Source organism: Pongo abelii, chromosome 1, assembly GCF_028885655.2.
Source record: "Pongo abelii isolate AG06213 chromosome 1, NHGRI_mPonAbe1-v2.0_pri, whole genome shotgun sequence".
Taxonomy (NCBI): Eukaryota; Metazoa; Chordata; class Mammalia; order Primates; family Hominidae; genus Pongo; species Pongo abelii.
Genome location: NC_071985.2, coordinates 37597289 through 37619953, shown reverse-complemented (window position 1 = coordinate 37619953; position 22665 = coordinate 37597289). Strand labels below are relative to the sequence as shown.

The 22665-nt window shown below is 40.7% G+C and overlaps 1 long non-coding RNA gene across 1 annotated transcript; it reads left to right on the top strand.

The window, feature by feature from the left end:
- The first annotated feature begins 167 nt into the window (after window positions 1-167).
- Window positions 168-22482, top strand: LOC112132299 (uncharacterized). The gene is made up of 6 exons (XR_002914115.2): window positions 168-247; window positions 463-619; window positions 8633-8703; window positions 20292-20377; window positions 20474-20543; window positions 22341-22482. It is a non-coding gene; the product is annotated as an uncharacterized LOC112132299 (long non-coding RNA).
- Window positions 22483-22665: the final 183 nt, after the last annotated feature.

Genomic DNA, 22665 nt, shown 5'->3' with positions numbered 1-22665 from the left:
GGAGTCGGGACTGCGGCGGAGCCGCCCCCACAGCGCCCTCTAATGAAAGCGCGGCCGCCGCTGCCTGGCCCGCTTGCCCCTCCTGGCCCGCGCCCCCTACCCCTGCGCCAGCGAGTCGAGGCCCTCGGGGCTACCTGGCCGCTGGGCCAAGACCTCAATGAGTCCAGAACATACTGAGGGAAAGGGCCGCTCGGAAAGGTCTAGGAATGAACACCCATCCTCACACCCCAGGAGTGCCTTGGTTTCAGTTGAGAGCCCCTTTTCAGCCAACACGGCTGCCTTTCATTGTTAGGGCTCTCTTTTCTGCCCAAACTAGGAACCTGTCTCCTTGACGGCTAAATGTTCACTTTTCATTCTTAATGAAACCCGGCTGCACTCATGGCTTTTCTTCTTAACCTCTGCAGTGTATTATTGTCTAGAGTTTCAAATTCATTCTTTTTACGGTCAAAAGTCTTGTTTCAGGAAAGCAGCTGGAACATTAATGGCAATTCCACTTTCCCATTCATCGCCCCCGCCCCCACCATCCCACCAAGAAACTCAGTGGGAATGAATGGTCTACACAGAGAAACTGAAATCTGGTTAGTCAAGAAGGAAAAAACAGCCAAGTGCCTAGAATTAAGTACTCACTCGACCCCCCCCCCCCCACCGCCATAAAAAGAAAAACCGAAAACACAAAAAACGGTGGCCATGGGAACTCCTAGACAGACCCCGTCACTTGGGATACTATAGCTGCTTTCTGGTTCAAAGGCTGGACCACCCGAAGGAAAATAGAGAAATAGTCCATTGACCTACCCTCCTTGAGCATTCTTAAATGATCTGCCTAAATTTTAGTTTTTAAAAACCCTGTTTATAAAACCTTATGTCCCTCAAGCACATTTGTAAATGGAGGGGATGGGGCAGGGCAGATTTTACACTCCCTAGGGAACTGCCATATTGGAATCAGAATGCCACCTATTCTGCCTATTTTGAAAATGTTCATCACAGCGTTTGCTTTGGACTCTCAACTTTCTCTAATTTCAGTTCCTCTTAGGTCCACAGGTGAAGGAAAGATATGCCCCATTCTATTCCTTGCATTCTCTTTTTATTGACAAGGTAGTAAGATCTTTAAATAAATCTCATGAAAGATATAATATATATACTTTATTATTCAAAATATGTCATTATATTCTTAAGTAAGATAGGTGAGGCACATATTTATTTCCACAATCAAGAATAAACTCTAAGGATTCCATCTGGTCCATCCAATTCAGCTTTCCCACATGCTGCGTAAACGTTGGCGGACACCTGGAGAGAGAGAACCTACGATGGGATTTACACGTGATTCCTGGATCAGGGACCATCTGCCAGAGGACCAGACACAGCAGCACTTGATGAAATGCAATTAGTACCAGGCCCAGAATTCATTTTCAGGCTCAGAAAAGAGCCAGAGATTGGGCAGGACTCTGGCTCTTTAGTGTACAAAAACAACACTTGAAGTGTCTACCAAAGAGACAGATTCTTAGGCATCATACCAGAACATTTTAATAATCTAGGTCCAGTGGACCTGAGAACCTGCTTTTTAAAAAGCGTCATAGGTGATTCTGATGCAAGTAGTATGCAGACCTTGCTTTAAGAAGCCCTGACTTAGAGGTATTCTGAGATGATCACATTCTCTTCTAGACCCTTCATAATTTTAAATCACTTGATCATATGTGTTCTCATGTGTGTTAGTCAGCTAGAGCTGCCATAACAAAATAGTGCAAACTGGGTGGCTTAAACAACAGAAACTTATTTTCTCGAAGTTCTGAAGGCCAAGGTCAGACATCAAAGTGTGGGGAGGTCTGGTTTCTTCTGAGGCCTGTCCCCTCGGCTTGCTGATCACCATCTCTCATTGCAGAATTCTGCCATTTCAGTATCTCCTTATGGAAGGAGTAGGGAAGACCTAATCTCCTTGATCTTTTCAGATATCCTCCTATTAACTGCTTCTAACCTCATTAGACTTTTCTTGAAACTCAACAAACAGTACAACACATTATGTTCCAGGTATAGATATGCCCTGGTTTTGTGCCAAGAGTGTAGGAGAGGGGTTATCTTCTTAACTTTCTGACCACAATATCACAGTTTCAAGATAATTCAGTTCCTATAATAGATAAGAAACTGTTAGGGCTGACTTCTTAAGGGAACAATTTCAGATGATGTTTGTGTTTATTTCTTGCATTTCGAAGTTCGTTTTAGTTAGTTTTACCTTCCTCTTGCCTATACTACAATTTTTTTGCCCTGCCTCCTTTCAACCACTTAGGAAGCCTCCTGAGATTTTTCCATAGCCTATTTTATTGCACCATGGACAGAGAGATGTATGAATGCTCTGAGTGACTGTAACAGGAAGATTGGAACAGCCAGTTCTCCAGGGTAGACTGTTCTGTGGAAAACAAGGATCTTCTTCAATGACTAGTTAGCTTCTAGTCCCCTATCCTGCTACCTTAGAGCCATCTTTATCAAAACACAAACATGAAGCCAACAATTTCAACACCTTCATGTACACCCCAATAGAGAAAAGAGGGAAACGAACAGACCCCACCCTATAGCCACAGACATTATTATTTCTGTTTCAAAAGCCCACATTTGAACCACAAGAGAAAAAGAAAGAGGATTTCTTACATTTCTTGGAATCGCCAGTCATTTGAAAGCAATCTAACCACAATACCTTAGAAGGTTGAATTCCACCCATCTAGTCCACATACACACAACAAATTAGGTTATAACCAGGGAGAGGTTCCCTTGGGCAGAAGAGTACCCCCTGGGCCCTCTCTTTTTCCTAGTGGCAATTATAAAAATATTTTACCTACCTGTGTTGGTTTCTGCACTAAAGCTCCAGTGAACTATTTCCTGTCTAGGGAGAAGCCCTACCAGCAATAACCTTCAATGACTTGGCACAGGCCCCCTACATTACTAGGAAACAGTTGCAGGCTTGAAATCAGCAGCCCAAAAGAGTCATGCATTCTGACTGTTGTCAGCTTTAACTTCAAACAAAAAATGGAAATATATATGGATGTTCTCTTCTATATTCATGTCAATAATTATTTTATATAAAATGCTCCAGGGCTTACAACCTTAAAATTTTTTAGACAGGGTGAGCCAAATCATCCACACTTGGCTGAGTGTGGTGGCTCACGCCTGTAATTCTAACACTTTGGGAGGCTGAGGCAGGCAGATCACTTGAGGTCAGAAGTTCAAGACCAGCCTGGCCAACATGGCGAAAACCTGTCTCTACTAAGAATACAAAAATTAGCCGGGCGTGATGGCGCCTGCCTGTAATCCCAGCTACTCGGGAGGCTGAGGCACGAGAATTGCTTGAACCTGGGAGACAGAGGTTGCAGTAAGCCTAGATCATGCCACTGCACTTTACCCTGGGCGACAGAGCAAGACTCTGTCTCAAAGAAAAAAAAAATCATCCAGACTTGACTGCAACTCTCAGCCATTTCAGCAACTCTTTTTATTAATATGATTGACCCTAAACAATACTATAAAGTAAACAATTGTGTCTCCTCCACGCTCCTCTCCTGTTCAGCTAGCTTCTCTTTTCCCTTCTTAAGACTAAAATTATCCTTAGTTTCCAAAAGGCCCTGAAGACTCCACATGAGGCCTCCCCCTGCTCCCCAAACAGATAATACTCTAAGCTAGAACCTTCTTTCTCACCTGTCCAATGTTGTGTTTTGTTGGCTCAGTCCTTATCTCCCCTTCCTGGTGTGGTCAGCTAATCCATGACAAGGGGCTTATGGCTAAAAAATGGAAGAGAGAACACTCTTCCTAAAGCATTAGTATTTTATAAAGAAACTAAAACCCCCAAAGCCTTAACGTATTTTTGCTGGCAGATTATCGGGTATTGTAATGGATGAGTATATTTGTAAGATGTTTTGGAGAAGGATATTTTGGCAAGTTCTTCTACTCACAGAACCTACAAAATCACATAGTACACCTATGAATAAGACATAGTTCACTCACTCATAGGTGGGAATTGAACAATGAGAACACATGGACACAGGAAGGGGAACATCACACACCGGGGACTGTTGTGGGGTGGGGGGAGGGGGGAGGGATAGCATTAGGAGATATACCTAATGTTAAATGACGAGTTAATGGGTGCAGCACAGCAACATGGCACAAGTATACATATGTAACAAACCTGCACGTTGTGCACATGTATCCTAAAACTTAAAGTATAATAAAAAAAAAAGAATCCTAACATTTAGAATAGAATTTTTAAATGTCAAAAAAAAGCAAATTCAAAAAAAAAAGACATAGTTCAGATTAAACTTGCATTTTCATAACATAAGATTCAAAATATTATGTTAAAATAATAATAATTACTGGCACTTATTGATCACTTTCAACAATCCATGTTCTTGGTGCTTTACATACATTAATTCATTTAATCTTCACGATGACTTTTTGTTTTTTTTTGAGACAGGATCTCGTTCTGTCTCCCATACTGGAGTGCCGTGGCCTGATCTCCGGCTCACTGCAACCTCCACCTCCCAGTCTCAAGCTATCCTCCCACTTCAGCCTCCCAAGTAGCTGGGACTGCAGATGCATGCCACCACGGCCAGCTAATTTTTTTTGTATTTTTTGTAGAGACAGGGTTTTGCCATGTTGCCCAGGCTGGCCTTGAACACCTGAACTCAGGAGCTCCACCTGCCTCAGCCTCCCAAAGTTCTGGGATTACAGGCATGAGCCACCGTGCCTAGCCCACAACGACTTTAAAAGGACCTTATTGTTACCCACGTTGTACAAATGGGGAGATTAAGCTATTTGCCCTGATTTCTACCCTCTTCCTCTGTCCTCACCTGCATCTCCAGGAGACCACTGAATCTCACATCTCAAGCTTTCTTTCATGTTGTAACTTCAAGTCAACTTCAAGTCAACTTCATTGACAGCAAGCCCCTAACTTCTTCTGGAAACTTTTATCTCATAAGTACCTAGGTTTCTGGATTTCCCCACAAATTTTTTTTTTTTTTTTTTTTTTTTTTTTTTTTGAGACAGAGTCTTGCTCTGTCGCCCAGGCTGGAGTGCAATGGTACAATATTGGCTCACTGCAAGCTCTGCCTCCTGGGTTCACGCCATTCTCCTGCCTCAGCCTCCTGAGTAACTGGGACTACAGGCGTCCGCCACCACGCCTGGCTAATTTTTTGGTATTTTTAGTAGAGACAGGGTTTCACCCTGTTAGCCAGGATGGTCTTGATCTCCTGACCTCGTGTCCACCCGCCTCAGCCTCCCAAAGTGCTGGGATTACAGGCATGAGCCACCGCGCCTGGGCCCCCACAAATTAAAAAAAAAAATTGGAACATCTTTGTTCTAGTGTTGGGGTGGTGTAATTTAGTGATATTTGACAAGAGAAAGGAATTATTATTATTATTATTATTATTTTTTTTTTTTTTTTTTTTTTTGCAGAAAAGGAAGACAGGGCGGGATGTGGTGGCTCACGCCTGTAATCCCAACACTTTGAGAGGCTGAGGTGGGCAAATCATTTGAGTCCAGGAGTTCGAAATCAGCCTGGGCAACATGGTGAACCCCATCTCTACTAAAAATACAAAAATTAGCCAGATGTGGTGGCACATGCCTGTAATCCCAGATACTCAGAAGGCTGAGGCATGAGAACTGCTTGAACCTGGGAGGTGGAGGTTGCAGTGAGCCAAGATCATGCCACTGCACTCCAGCCTGGGCGACAGAGCAAGACTCTTCTCTCAAATCTCTCTCAAAAAAAAAAGAAATAAATAAATAAGGAAGGAAGGAAAGGAACACAGAATAATTCCACTTATGAATGAGGAAAAGAAGTTGTGGAGAACTTATGCAGCTTGTTCATCATGAGTAGACCAGAAATCAAGATGGCATGGTATCAAGGTGACCAGCTCATCCTGGCTTACCCAGGACTTTACCCATAGTTTTACTATTGAAAGTCCCGCATCCCAGGAAATTCCTCAGTCCTGGCAAATGGTTAGTGGCCCTATGTGTGGTCTCCTGACTCCTGGGTCCCCATACAGTCCCTTAGGTTACGGAGATCCAGCCTCCCTGCTCCCCTCCCTCCCCACGTTTTGATCTGCTCTACCTATTCCCTGATGATCTGATGTATCAGAGATTAACAAGACATTCAGGGTTGATAGTGGTGTTTAATGTTTCCTCTAAACCATATTAGTTGTCCTTACCTGGGTTAAATTTCCCCCTCTTATCCAAGCCTTCTGTAGTGTAGCTTGGCTCTTTCCATGCTTCTCATCGCATCAGCTTAAATCATAAGGGATTTGAGCAGAACTTTTCACTCTGTTCCTACTCCAACTGTATGTTTAAGATTAATTTATCATTTTGGGGCTAAGCCTATTGGCTAATACTCTGTTGTAATGAAAGTCATGCCACCTTGCATTTCTCCAGCGCTTTTCAGTTGACAAAGTTCTTTCACACACACACACACACACACACACACACACACACACAATCTTGTTAGACGCTATCAATAACTCCCTTAAGTAAGCAGGTACTTATTGGTTAAAAGAAATAAGAATAAGGTTAAGGAAAGAATTTCTTTACAAGTGATTTTCTCTTGAAATGTCTTCAAGAAATATTTTATGAAACACAATTTCAAACCTTTTGTTTCTCTTAAATTTTATCTTCAAAGCATAAGCTGAAGTAGAGATCTGAATTATTTGGAACCAGCTGCTGGCAAGCCTACAGCCATGAGAAATCCCAAAGTTGGGCAGGGGAGGTTCTCCTGCTCTAAGTGCTATGAATCAAACAAAGCTATGGGCAAAAGAGTGATGCTAAAATGCTGCAGCTTAAAGTATGGGATTTAAAAAAGCTTAGAATGATTCAAGTTATATTAATACATTGTTCAATTTCTTAAGTTTTGCTAGTTTCAGTTACTCCATGTTATGCTGAACTGAATGGCATTATTTCAAAAAGCTGCCTACTCATAAACAGGCCTAATCATAAAAATCATCTAGGGTTCTTTTTAAACTCAGATGTTAGTGTATATGAGGATCTGCTAGAGAATTTGTTAAAATGCAGATTCTGGGCTCCCATCTCAGATATTCTGATCCCATAGGTCTGAAGTGAGATCCAGGGATCTTTTGCTTTAAAATGAATCTTCATGTGATCTGGGGCAGATAATCTGAGGATCTCCACAGCCTTGCTATTTACATCTGCCAACATTGGCATCCCCTTGGATATTTTATTTTATTTAGTTTTTATTTATTTATATTTATGTTTATTTATTTATTGAGACAGGGTTTCACTCTGTTATCCAGTGGTGTACTGGAGTACAGTGGTGTGATCTCAGCTTACTGCAACCTCTGCCTCCTGGGCTCAGGTGATCCTCCCACCTCAGCCTCCCAAGTATCTGGGACAACAGACACACACACACCACGTGTGGCTAATTTGCGTGTTTTTTTTTTTGTTGTTGTTGTTGTTTTTTGGTAGAGGCAGGGTTTTGCTATGTTGCCCAAACTGATCTCAAACTCCTAGCCTCAAGCGATCTTCCTGCCTTGGCCTCCCAAAGTGCTGGGATTACAGGCATGAGCGACTGCACCCAGCCCCACCTAGGATATTTTAGAAATACAGAATCTCAGGCTCCACCCTGGATCTCCTGAATCAGAATCTGCATTTTAATAGATTCCTAGGTGATCTGTATGCATATAAAGTTTGAGAAGTAGTGCCCTACAATACAGCAAGTACCACCACATCAATTCAGAAATTGAAACCAAGTGAGAGCTCTAAGTGGATAACCTGGAGCAATGGGGGCTTTCAACATGTACTTAATGGTGGAGTGTGGTGGCTCACACCTGTAATCCCAGCACTTTGAGAGGCCAAGAGTTTGAGAACAGCCTAAGCAACGTAGTGAAATCCTGTCTCTACAAAAAATTAGCTCAGCATGGTGACATGCACCTGTAGTCCCAGATACTGGGGAGGCTGAAGCAGGAGGAGTGTTTGAGCCTAGGAATTTGAGGTTGCGGTGAGCCGTGATTGCACCACTGCAGTCCAGCTTGGGCAACAGAGGGAGAACCTGTCTCCAAAAACAATAAAATAAAACCAAACATGTACTTAATAAATATTCATTAGGTGCCTATATTTTCACAAGAGAGGGGGAGAGGGACTACACAAGTCCCCTGGTGTAAACTAACACTGAAAAATCCTGAATAAAGCAGTGTTCCACGTAAGAATTAAAGGAGTTAAGTAAGGCTATTTTATATATTAATCAATAAGTATTTATTAGGTGCTTGCTATGTACCCACAACTTTGCTTCTTCCATTCTATTTGGGGGACAAAAAGCTAATATAGAGGAAACTTTTAGAGGATAACGTCCTCTAAAATGAGCTAATCAGTAAAGTGTGGGTAGAATTTGTGTAGGTTGACAGGAAGCCCTCCCAAGTAGGAGAAAAAGCAAGGAGAGTAAAATCGAGAATGAGTTTGATATGTCTGGGAAACAGAGAGGTGAGTGGCCCATTGTGGCAATGGTTTAAAATGACTGAGAGGTGGAAAACTAGAACATTATGTAGGATGAAACTAAATTGTAGGTAATTTTGAAAGTCATAAGTAGAACCTGCTCTATGGTGTGTTTTGCAGATGCTGTTATTTCCCCTAATATCCATTCTTTCTTTCTTCCTTATAGGAGGATTTTTTTTTTTAAGCTCAGCCTACGGACAACAAAAGCATGGACTGTATTTCCCAGCATCTTTCGCAGTAAGATCTGATCATATGACTATAATCTGGCCAATGAAATATAAACAGAAGTGTCAGCTGTGACTTCTCCAAGGTATCCTTAGAGGATGAGGGACACATCTTCCTTTTTCCCGTTAACTAAATAGGGATGAGGAAACTGGAGCCCACGTAGCCATTTTGGACCTGAAGGTGGAAGTCAAGCTAGGGACAGCAAACAACACTTGTGTGGATCCCTGAAGATCAGGTCATCCTAACCCTGAACTGCTTTCCTCTGGTCTCTCTAACAGGAGATACCAGAGGAAAACCATGAGAGAGATGTAATTTTCTATCTCACTTAAGCCACTATTGTACTTTGGACTTTCTTGTCATGTACAGCCAAGCCTAATTATAACCAATAAAACATGCAATTGAAAGACAAAAATGCAAGGGTTTACGCATCAGGTACCATTCTGGTTGCATCTCTTACAAACTCTATGTGGTAATGGATTAATTACCTAATCTCTTTAAGCCTTTGTCTCCTTGCATGTAAAATAGGAAGAATGTCCCTCAAGGGTGATTGTGAGGTGCAAATTATATTACATATATAAAGTATTTAGCACAGTGCTGGTGCATAGTATACTCTTAATAAATCTACCTTTTCTAATCATATACAAGGGCAGATCAGCAGACCAATATGGGACACAGTGATATCTGTGGAAATGTACAGGGCATCCACATCTAGAAGATTACCATGACACTAGTGGGTATTATGATTTGGAAGGTGAATAGATTAGAGGCAGGGAAATGCTTCAGAAATCTCAAGTCTGACCTGTGACATTAGCAGTGGAACTGAAGTGGATATTTATTGAACCCCTTTTTATATGTGCCAGGCACATTCTAGGAGTCAAATCCACAGTGATAAACAAAACACACATGGTTCTTACACTCAAAGAGTTTACAGGCTGGTATGGGAGTCAGACATAAAACTACTAATGGAAAATTATAGAATGACAAACTGAGACACGTGACCTGAGGGAAAGGAACAGAATATTCTGAGAGCTTGTACTAGAGGAACCTAATGTAGTGAATTGCAGTTAAGCTGGGATGTGAAGGATGAACCTGAGTTAACTAAGAGAGGAAGAAAGTACATCCTTTGAAGGGAAATGAAGGGCAAAGGCCATGTGGTGGAAAAGACCACAATGAATTCTCAAAATTAAGATAAAACTAGTGCACCCACAGTGGTGAGTCCAAGGGGAGCCTAGTCTGAGATGAGCTGGAGAGGAAGGCAAGAGATACACTCTATGGGGCCTCACAGACCACCATAAAGGGTTTTATTCCAAGGATGACTGGAAGGTGCTGGCAGGTTTTGAGCAGAATCCTAGGGCGCCCAACCATCCCAGTTTGTCTAGGACTGAGGGATGTGAGACTTTCAGTGCTAAAATTGGAACAGCCCCAGGCAAACCAAGGGACTGGTCACCCTCATAGTTATATGATCTGATTTTTTCCTAAAGATTACATTTTGGCTGTCTTATAGAAAACTAACTGTAGGAAGGAAGGAGTGCAATTGATAAGACGGTTAGGAGATTATTGCAGTATCCAGACAAGAGAGGATGGTAGCTTGGGCTAGGGTGATGATGGTGGAGTTGAGGGAAAAAGGATGGGTTTGAGAGAAATTTAGGGGTAAATTGTCAGGACATAGTGAGAGATGGAAATGCTGCCTCTAAGACTGCATGGATTAACTCAAGTACAAGAGTGAGATCTGGATTCAAATTCTACATAGGACTACTCTAATTTATTTACTCTTGAGCACTAAAACACTGGGGTCTATATAAGAGGATTTTGCCTTATCCAAAGTACAAGCATACCTCTGAGATAATGCAATTTTGGTTCCAAACCACTGCAATAAAGCGAGTGATAAAATATTTTTTGTTCCCAGTGCATATAAAAGTTATGTTTACATTACGCTGTAGTCTATTAAGTGTAAAGTAGCATTATGTCTAAAAAAAGTACAAACCTTAATTTTAAAATACTTTATTGTTGAAAAATGCTAACAATTATGAGTCTTCAGCAAGCTGTAATTTTTTGCTGGTGAAGGGTCTTGCCTCTATGTTGATGGCTACTGGTTGATCACAGTGATGGTTGCTGGAGGTTGAGGTGTTGTGGCAATTTCTTAAAATAAGACAGCTATGAATTTTGCAGTATTGATTGACTCTTCCTTTCATGAAATATTTCTCTGTAGTATGCTATGCTGTTAGATAGCATTTTACTCGCAGTGGAATTTCTTTAAAAATTGGAGTCAGTCCTCTCAAACCCTGACACTGCTTTATCAACTAAGTTATATAATAGTCTAAATCCTTTGTTGTCATCTTGACAACGTTCACAGCATCTTCACCAGGAGAAGTAGATTTCATCTCAATTACTTTCTTTGCTCATCCATAAGAAGCAATTCCTCATCCAATCAAGTTTGATCATGAGATTGTGACAATTAAGTCACATCTTCAGGCTCCACTTTTCATTCTAGTTCTCCTGCTATTTCTACCATATCTGCAATGACTTCCTCCACTGAAGATTTAAATCCCTCAAAGTCATCCATGAGAGCTGGAATCAACTTCTTCCAAACTCTTGCTAATGTGGATATTTTGACCTCATCCCATGAATCACATTCTTAATGGCATGTAGAATGGTGAATCCTTCCCAGAAGATTTTCAATTTACTTTGCCCTAATCCATCAGAGGAATCACTATCCATAGTAGATATAGCCTTATGAAATATATTTATCTTCAGTAATAGAACCTGCAAGTCAAAATTACTCCTTGATCCATGGGCTGCAGAATGGATACTTTGTTAGCAGGCAAGAAAACAACATTAATCTTCTTGTACCTCTCCATCAGAGCTCTTGGATGATCAGGTGCATTGTCAATGAACAGTAATATTTTGAAATGATTTTTTTTTCTGAGCAGTTAAGTCTCAACAGTGGGGTTAAAATATTTAGTAAGCTATGTTATAAATACATGCACTGTCATCCACGCTTTGTTGTCCCATTGATAGAGCACAGAAAGAATCAATTTAGCGTAATTCTTAAGGGCTAGAATTTTCAGAATGGTAAATGAGCATTGGCTTCTGCCCAGTCATCAGTTACATTAGTCCCTAACAAGAGCCTTAGCCATCCTTTGAAGTTTTGAAGTCAGGCATTGACGTCTCTCTAGCTGTGAAAGTTCTAGATGGCATCTCCTCCCAATATAAATCTATTCTGTCTACATTGAAAATCTAGGGTGTAGTGTAGTCCCTTTCATCAATCATCTTAGCTAGATCTTCTGGAAAACTTGCTACAGTTTCTACATCAGCACTTGCTGCTTCACTTTGCACTTTATGTTATGGAAATGGCTTCTTTCCTTAAACCTCATGAACCAACCTCTGCTAGCTTTCAACTTTTCTTTTGCAGCTTCCTCACCTGTCTCAGCCTTCATCAAATTAAAGAGTTAGGGCCTTGCTCTGGATTAGACTTTAGCTTAAGTAAATGTTGTGGCTGATTTGATCTACCTAGACCACTAAAACTTTCTCCCTATCTGCAGTAAGGCTGTTTTGCTTTCTTATTCATGTGTTTACTAGAGTAGCACTTTTAATTTCCTTCAATAACTTTTTCTTTGCAGTCACAACCTGGGTAACTGGTGCAAAAGGCCTAGTTTTTGGCCTGTCTTGGCTTTCAACCTGCCTTCCTCACTAAGCTTCATTATGTCTAGCTTTTGATTTAAAGTGAAAAATGCAACTCTTCCTTTCACTTTCACTTAGAGGCCATTGTAGGTTAATTGGCCTAATTTCAATTTTGTTGTGCCTCAAGGAATAGAGAGGCTCAAGGAGAGGAAGAAAGATGGGAATGGCCAGTTGGTAGAACGAACAGAACACACACATTTATCGATTAAGTTCACCCACCTTCTATGGGCAAGGTTCTTGGAACCCCAAAACAATTACAATAGTAACATCAAAGATCACTGATCACAGATCACCGTTACAGATATAATAATAATGAAAAGGTTGAAAATATTGTGAGGATTCCCAAAATGTGACACAGAGACAAGAAGTGAGCACATGCTGTTGGAAAAATGGCACTGTTAGACTTGCTCAACACAGCGTTGCCACAAACCTTCAATTTGTAAAGACTTGCTCAACACAGCGTGGCCACAAACCTTCAATTTGTAAAAAGCACAATATCTGCAAAGCACAATAAAGTGAAGTGCAATAAAACAAGGTATGCTCAAATAAACTATCTGTTCTGAGCCTTAGTTTCCGAAATCAAAGGCTATAAAGAAAAGTTATGTCTCTTTAACTTGCTGCCTTTAGGCATTTCAACCACCTCAGATCACTGTGTTCCCCAAGGAAAATGATCTTCTTTGTAGCCTAACAACCACACCTAACCCCATACAGATTCGCTATAAATGAACCCAAGAAAATCTTTCACCTAGAAATGCTCTAAAATGTTTTTTTCCTCCTGCTAGTAAGTGTTCCAGTCGTTTCCATGAGCTACTTATCTAGGTTTATTGGTATGAGAACTGTGCTTCTGGCCGTACTTGCAAATATTCATTTGTTCTATCCGATTTCTAAACTCATGCACTAAACATAGTGAAGGAAATTATTGTTTACTTATGGTTGTCATTGTGGTTTTGTAATAACCTTAACATTCTTTGAATATTTTTCACCTTTTTAATAGGTATAACAAACAGTGTATATGAGTGGACTGCAAAAAGTTCTTAGAAAAATGGAATTAAAAGATAAAAATAAAAAATATAAACTTTATTTCTCAACATAAGCTCCATCACATTCAAGACACTTTTATCAGTGATGATACCAGCCACTTTGTCCATCTCTAAAGAACTGAGGGTCCTGGGAACTTAACCATGTCAATGCAGTCTTTTTACCTTACTAACTGAAGAAAATGGGTGCCCTAAGATTGTTGAAGATTAGGAAACAAAAACAAGTCAGAAGGAGCCAAATCAGGACTGTAAGGTGGATGTCTAAAGATTTCCCATCAAGGCCGGGTGTGGTGGCTCACGCCTGTAATCCCAGCACTTTGGGAGGCTGAGGCGGGCTGATCACCTGGAGGTCAGGAGTTCAAGACCAGCCTCAACATGAAGAAACCTTGTCTCTACTAAAAATACAAAATTAGCCGGGCATGGTGGTGCATGCCTGTAATCCCAGCTACTCAGGGGGCTGAGGCAGGAGAATTGCTTGAACCTGGGAGGTGGAGTTTGCGCTGAGCCGAGATCATGCCATTGCACTCCAGCCTGGGCACCAAGAGCGAAACTCCGTCTCAAAAAAAAAAAAAAAAAAAAGATTTCCCATCAAAACTCTCACAAAATTGCCCATGTTTGATGAGAGGAATGAGCGGAGGCATTGTTGTGGTGGAGAAGTACTCTCTGGTGAAGCTTTCCCACGCATTTTTCTACTAAAGCTTTAGCTATCTCTAAACATTATCATAATAAATAAATGTTGTCATTCTTTTGGCCCCCCAGGAAGTCAACAAGCAAAATGCATTGAGGATCCCAGGAAACTGTTGCCATGACCTTTACTCTTTTTTTTTTTTTTTTTTCAGATGGAGTCTCACTCTGTCACCCAAGCTGGAGTGCAGTGGTACGATCTCGGCTCACTGCAACCTCCGCCTCCAGGGTTCAAGCAATTCTCTGCCTCAACCTCCCAAGTAGCTGGGATTACAGGCGCCCATCAACATGCCTGGCTTTTTTTTTTTTGTATTTTTAGTAGAGACAGGGGTTTCACCATCTTGGCCAGGCTGGTCTTGAACTCCTGATCTCGTGATCCACCCACCTCAGCCTCCCAAAGTGCTGGGATTACAGGCGTGAGCCACCATGCCCGGCCTGACCTTTACTCTTGACCAGTCTGCTCTTGCCTTGACTGGACCACTTCAACCTCTTAGCAGCCATTGCTTTGATCGTGCTTTGTCTTCAAGGTCATACTAGTAAAGCTGTGTTTCATCTCTGGTTACAGTTCTTCAAAGAAATCCTTCAGGATATTGATCCCACTTATTTAAAATTTCCATTGAAAGCGCTACTCTTGTCTGCAGCTGATCTCAGCACAACAGTTCTGGCACCCATTGAGTGGAAAGTTTGCTCAACTTTAATTTTTTTTTTTTTTTTTTGAGACGGAGTCTTGTTCTGTTGCCCAGACTGTAGTACAGTGGTGTGATCTCGGCTCACTGCAACCTCTGCCTCCCAAGTTCAAGCAATTCTCCTGTCTCAGCCTCCCCAGTAGCTGGGACTACAGTTACATACCACCACGCTCGGCAAATTTTTGTATTTTTAGTAGAGACAGAGTTTCACCTTACTGATCAGGCTGGTCTCAAACTCCTGACCTCAGGTGATCCACTTGCCACCAGCACTCTGGGATTATAGGCGTGAGCCACCACACCTGGCCAACTTTAATTTTTCAGTCAGAACTACGTAAGCCAAACCAATTGCGATGTCTATGGTGTTGGCTATTGTTTGTGCTGTTAATCATTGGTCCTTTTCAATTACAGCTTGAACAAGATTATTTTTTCCTTGAAAATTGACATGGATGGTCTGCCACTGTGGGCTTTATCTTCAACATTGTCTCAACCCTTCTTATTAATAACATGAGTTATCCACTTGTAAACTGCTGATTTCTTTGGGGCATTGTCACCATAAACATTTGATAAGGCATCAGTGATTCCAACATTCTTCACCCAAGCTTCACCATAAATTTGATGTTTCTTTTTGCTTCATTTTAGCAGAATTTGCTCCAATAGGGGCTCTTTTCGAACTCTTTTTTTTTTTCCATTTTTTTCACTGGGATTTTGAGAAAATCAAACTGATAGCCTTCTTAGTGCCTCAAACTAGATCCTGTTCAGACACAAACAAGTTAGTATGAGTTGGTTTCAGTGAAAAAAAATTTTGAAATTCATGCATAGTTTTTCATAATATGCATTTTTTATGAACTTTTGGAAGGCCTTTTGAATACTTTTTTAATTGCAGCACTCTTTTTTTGCACCATAAAACTAATTGGTGGCTTTACCATTAAGAGGTTGAGCCAAGCAAACAATAATGAAAACGCTTTATGTAGAATAAAAACTTACACTTAAATGCCTTTTTTGCTTCCTTTTTCTCCATTTATACTTAATCTATTTAATCTATATTTAATTTAATATATTTAATCTGTAATAAGCCCACAGGAGCACTTCTTTGTACTTTTTACATCAATGAAGTACATATATGTTTTCTTTGCAACATAATAATTAGCACGTCTTAATTTTATTATGTATTACTGTAAAAGAGCCCAATTTCATCCTGCAGCATTTAGTCACTTTAGCTTGAATTAACTTTATTGTAAAATACATGAAAAATAATGTGAATGAAATAATTCTGAAAATCTTATGATTGTGACCAGTATACATTTAGATTACTTGGGAGTCAAATGCATATATGGCAAGGGCAGATATGTTTCTCTCTACTTTTAAAAGGTAGTGATAAATCCTGCCTCCAGCTCTGGCATAATTGATTAAGTCAAAAAGCTAAAAGGCTGCCCCGTCATCTAGGGGCTCCAAAGAAACAGATTTAGGAATTATATAGCATCCACTCTCAGGGTCACCTTGGACCTGGTCACCACCCAGAACTGCTTTGATTATGACATCTTAAGCTCCATTATTCAGGCCTCTGACCACAATCTCCTGGTCTTCTATTTCTCACTCCCTCACTGCTGCTACCTTGAAACACCCCACTCTTCTTTCTCCCACTCCCTATCTCTCCTCTGGGCTTTTATTACCTCACTTGTCACTTTAATAACTCACTATTTCCTTCAACTTACCTGTTCCCTAGTCTATTTTTTTTTTGAGACAGAGTCTTGTTCCATTGCCCAGGCTGGAGTGCAGTGGTGTGATCTCGGCTCACTGCAACCTCTGCCTCCTGGGTTCAAGAGATTCTCCTGCCTCAGCCTCCTGAGTAGCTGGCATTACAGGCACACGCCACCACACCCGGCTAATTTTTTGTATTTTTAGTAGAGATGGGGTTTCAACATGTTGGCCAGGCTGATCTCAAACTCCTGATCTCAAGTGATCCACCCACCTCAGCCTCCCAAAGTGCTGGGATTACAGGCGTGAGCCACCGCACCCCGCCTCCCCTAGTCTTTATATTACATGTGCTCCACAATACGAGGGATGGCCTTGAATCCATTTTCTTTTTTTGTCATACTCATATAGGGGAAGTTGGGCTCAGTTGAAACAAATCACACAACTCTGTACAGAAGGGCAACACAATACAACATGGCTTCCAAACTCGAATAGGCCCTGAGTCACTTGGAAAGCCTTTTATAGCTCCTTGATCAGCTTCCTATCCCATTTGTCTCATTTCTTTTTTTTTTTTTTTTTTTTTTGAGACGGAGTCTTGCTCTGTCGCCCAGGCTGGAGTGCAGTGGCGCATCTCTGCTCACTGCAAGCTCTGCCTCCCGGGTTCACGCCATTCTCCTGCCTCAGCCTCCCGTGTAGCTGGGACTACAGGCGCCTGCCACCACGCCCGGCTAATTTTTTTGTATTTTTGTTTTTTTAGTGGAGACGGGGTTTCACGGTATTAGCCTGGATGGTCTCAATCTCCTGACCTCGTGATCCACCCGCCTCGGTCTCCCAAAGTGCTGGGATTACAGGCGTGAGCTGCGGCGCCTGTCCTGTCTCATTTCAAATATAATGTCTTCTTTACTTTAAACTTCAATCTAAATTTTCTCCCCTCAGTCTCAACAAAAGGACTTGTCTTCTGACCCCAACTGGAAAGCTATTTTCAGCCATCTTTATGAGCTTTTGATCAACTAGATAAGTTGTAATTCATGCATCTTAAGACACATTAAGCAAAAGGGTTACTAGGAGTTTCCTCTGATAGAGTTTGGCCGGGCACGATGGCTCATGCCTGTAATCCCAGCACTTTGGGAGGCCGGAGCAGAATCGCTTGAACCTGGGAGGTGAAGGTTGCAGTGAGCTGAGATGGCGCCACTGCACTCCAGCCCGGGCAACAGAGCAAGACTCTGTCTCAAAAAAAAAAAAAAAAAAAAGAGTTTGGATATTTGTGCCCACCCAAATTTCGTGTTGAGAGGTAATCCCCAGTATTGGAGGCAGGGGGCCTCATGGGAAGTGTTTGGATCATTGGGGTGGATCTCTCATGAATGGCTTGGGCCATCTTCTTGGTGGTAAGTGAACTCTCACGCTGTGTTCACAAGAGATCGGGTCTTTAAAAGTGTGTGGCACCCTCCCCCACTTTGCCTGCTCCTGCTTTTGCCATGTGATGTGCCTGCTCCCCTTTCGCCCTCACCATGATTGTAGGCTTCCCAAGGCTTCCCTAGAAGCCAAGCAGATGCCAGCACCATGCTTTCTGTAATGCCTTTAGAAACGTGAGCCAATTAAACGTCTTCTCTTTATAAATTACCTAGTCTCAGATATTTATTTATAGCAATGTAAGAACGGCCTAATATATCCCCATTTTGCATTACTATTTTTTTTTTTTTTTGGAGACAGAGTCTCACTCTGTTGCCCAGGCTGGAGTGTAGTGGCATGATCTCAGCTCACCACAACCTCCACCTCCTGGGTTCAAGAGATTCTCCTGCCTCAGCCTCCCGAGTAGCTGGGACTACAGGCACACACCACCAAGCCTGGCTAATTTTTGTATTTTCAGTAGAGACAGGGTTTCACTATGTTGTCCAGGCTGGTGTCGAACTCCTGACCTCATGATCTGTCTATCTCAGCCTCCCAAAGTGCTGGGATTACAGGCGTAAGCCACCATGCCTGGCCTTGTATATTTTATTTGGAGAAATCTCTATTGAGATGCTTTCTTTTAATTGGATTATCTTTTTATTGTTGAGTTGTAATATCTTATATATTCTAAATTCGACTTCTTTATCAGGTATATATGGCAAATACTTTCTCCCATTCTGCAGATTTTCTTTTCACGTTGTTTTCACATTCTTTTCTTTCTTTCTTTTTTTTTTGACAGGCTCTTGCTCTGTCACTCAGGCTGGAGTGCAGTGGCACAATCACAGCTCAGTGCAACCTCAACCTCCTGGGCTCAAGCTATCCTCCTACCTCAGCCTCCTGAGTAGCTAAGACCACAAGTGCACACCACCACACCAGGCTACCTTTTTTTTGGTAGAGACGAGGTCTTGCTATGTTACTCAGGCTGGTTTTGAACTCCTGGACTCAAGTCTTGGCCTCCCAAATGCTAATCTTGGCCTCCCAAAATGCTGGGATTACAGGCGCGAGCCATCACTCCTGGCTTCTTTTCACCTTTTTGGGGGTAAAGCACAAAACTTCTAATTTTAATGATGTCCAATTTATATTTTGTTGTTGTTTGTGCTTTTGGTGTCATATCTAGGAAGCCATTGCTTAATTCAAGATCACAAAGATTTACACCTACTTTTTCTAAGACTTTAAGTTTTAGTCCTACATTTTGAATAAATTTTTATATGTGGTACAAGGTTGGGAGGTATCCAACTTTATTCTTTTGCATAGGGGTATTTAGTTTTCCCAGTACCACTTGTTAAAAAGACTACCTTTTCTCCCTTGGATGGTCTTAAAACCCTTGTCAAAATTCATTGACCATAGATGTGAGGGCTTATTTCTGGTCTCTCACTTCTATCCATTAATCTGTATGACTGTCTCTTCTTATGCCAGTACCATACTGTTTTGATTACTGTAGATTTGTAGTAAGTTTTAAATCAGGATGTGTGAGTCCTCCAACTTTAATCTTCTTCTTCAAGATTGTTTGGCTATTCTGGGTCCCTTGAATTACCATATTAATTTTAGGATCAGCTTGTTGATTTCTGTAAAGAGGCCAGATGGAATTATGATAAGGATTGTGTTATATCTATAGTGCCCTGGGGAGTATTGCCATCTTAACAATATTAAGTCTTTTCATTTTTTTGTCTTCTTTAATTTGTTTCAACAATATTTTGTAGTTTTGAGAGTACAGGTTTTATACTTCTTTTATTAAATTTATGCCTAAGTATTTTATTCTTCTTGATGCTGTTGTATATAGAATTGGTTTCCTAATTTCATTTTCACAGTTTTCATAGCAAGCATATGGAAATATAATTAATTTCTGTATATTAATCTTGTATCCTTCAACTTTGCTGAACTCATTTATTAGTTCTCATGGTTTTTAAGTGGATTTCTTAGGATTTTTCTATATAAGATTATGTCACCTGCAACCTGAAGGTTCTTATGGAGGATTACAACAACTGTGCTGTCGTGGGGCTGAGCTGGGGGTGCTTCATCAATCTTTTCAAAATAGTGGTGTGTTTTTTGCTGAAAGCTTTTCATTTTTCTCATTAGAAAAGATGAATCTCTCAATAAAAATTATTACTAACTCTTTACATATTACATTTCAGCTGGCCACCGCTGAAAAAACACATTTTTACTTTTTACCACAAGGGTTGCACTTATCAGTCTGCACAAACACATGAGAACACATGAGACCATGATTGCAACAAACTTTCAGTATTGATCTCTTTTATTCAGGAGGCATTGTGGTTTATGGAAGAGCTTGGCCTGTGGAATTGGGAGGCTGGTTTTCAATCCAAATCTATCCATATTATCAGTGAGACTAATGCTCACCCAACTCAATTCACAGGCTTATTGTTGAAAGTCCAGTGAGCTACCTCAGGCTTTTCTCTGTGGAATGACTGTTGCAGAGAACTGCAACTCAGAAGAATGGAGGTACCAAAAGAGGCTGAGCTGTACCCTGGGCAATGCTTACTTTTTATTTTAGTCAAGTCACTTCCTGAGTTTCATCAGGGACAATTCCTTTCCTAGTTTAAAACTGTGATGACATTCTACCTCATTGAAGAAATCCTCCAATGCCAAGGGTGGATCTCTAAAGAAGGTATACCCAGATCTCACCCAGCTTGGTACCTGCAGGCTGAAGAGTATCTAAGGATCTGCGATGGGAAAATCATAGTAGTGCTCAGGAAGAAACAACAGCCTGTATACCCTTATCTTAGTCACAGAGCCAAGGCTTTGTCACCAGGATGGAAGATTAGCAGGGGGAATTTTATGCCTATCATAATGTTCATTGTAGTAGCTGCACCACTCCTTCCTTCCTTAATATGCAATTAAAGGCTGACTTTAAAAGAGATAAATGTCAATTTTATAATAGCCAAAGCCAATAACCTTACCATGTGGTTTCCTAGCAAGGCTTAAAAGCAGAGTGGCAAAAGTATGGCCCTAGAGTCAGATTGTCCTTGGGTTCCAATCCTGGATTTATCCCTTAATAGCTATATGACCTTGGCAATTTATGTAACTCCATTTCCTTAACTGTAAGGAGTATAATTATAGCAATTCATAGGAATTATTGCAAGAATGAATAAAATATGTATCATGCTTACCACATGATAAACACATGATACGTTTTAGCTAGTAGTAGTATTCTTCAAGGCATTTAGTTGATTAAGCTAAGAAAATGCATTGGCTTGAAGGAGGGCAGGTGGACAATTAGAAAATTTATTTTTTTTTCTTTTTAAGATAAAAAATTTAAAAGATAAGAAACGGAATAAAGTTTAACAGGTTTCGAGTTTTAAAATTTTTTTCAAAAAGAGAAGAAAATGCATTGGCCAGTGAAAGCATTATAATTATGATTCTTTCATTTGTTTTTGATACAGGGTCTCTCTGTGTTGCCCAGGCTGGTCTTGAACTCCTGGGCTCAAGGGATCCTCCTTCCTTGGCCTCCCAAAGTGCAGGGATTACAGGCGTGAGCCACTGTACCCAGCCACATAACTGATTTTTTTTTTTTTTTTTGAGACAGAATCTCGCTGTGTTGCCCAGGTTGGAGTGCAGTGGCGCAATCTCAGCTCACTGAAGCCTCTGCCTCCCAGGGTCAAGCAATTCTCCTGCCTCAACCTCCCAAGTAGCTGGGACTACAGGTGTGTGTCACCATACCCAGCTAATTTTTGTATTTTTAGTAGAGATGGGGTTTCACCATATTGGATAGGCTGGTCTTGAACTCCTGACCTCAGGTGATCTGCCTGCCTCAGCCTCCCAAAGTGCTGGGATTATAGGTGTGAGCCACCACATCTGGCCAAAACTGATTTTTAATTGAAGTACACTCCCAGTGTTTTTCAAACTTTAGTATACATTACAATCACCAAGAATGTTTTTGTAAATGAAAATTGCCAGGCTCTAACCTCTCCTGTCCACACTCCCTGAATTTCTGATTCGGTAGTCAGTGGCAGGTCCCATGAATCTACATCTGTAGCAAATATGCCACTATTCTGATTCAGGTGATTCATGGATACTTGTTAAAATTAACTTTTAATTTTGATATAATTTCAAATTTACAGAAAAGTTGGAAAAACAACCCCAAATTTTTCACATACGCTTTACCAAGATTCATCAATTTTAAATATTTTGCTATATTTGCTTTATCAATCTTTTTCTCTGTCTCTGTCTATAAAAATGTTTTCCTAAATTATTTGAGAGTAGGTTGCATATATCTCTATAGCCTTTAAAACCTCAGTGTATATTTCCTAAGAATAAGGATGTTCTCTTTATATAACCACTGTTCAGTTATTAAATTCAGTGAATTTAACATTAATAAAATACTTTTATCTAATATATAACACATATTCCAATTTTATTGATTGTCTCAATAATGCCTTTTGTAGCTACTTTTTTTCCCATACAGGATTTAATCCAGGATCACATCTTATATTTACAATAACATGCCTTTTTTCTCCTTCAGTCCGGAAGAGTGTCTCAGCCTATCTTTGTTCTTTATGACATTGACATATTTTAAAGAATAAAAGCCAATTCTTTTGTGCACCATCTCTTATTGTGTGTTTGGCTGATGTTGTCTGTTGATTAGATTCAGGTTATGCATTTCTGACTGGAATCGTACATAAATGATATATCCTTTTCAGAGTGTTGTCTCTGGAGACACATGATATCCACTTGCTTCTTCTTGGAGAGACAAACCACACTTAAGAAATATTTGACTACTTCGAGAGATA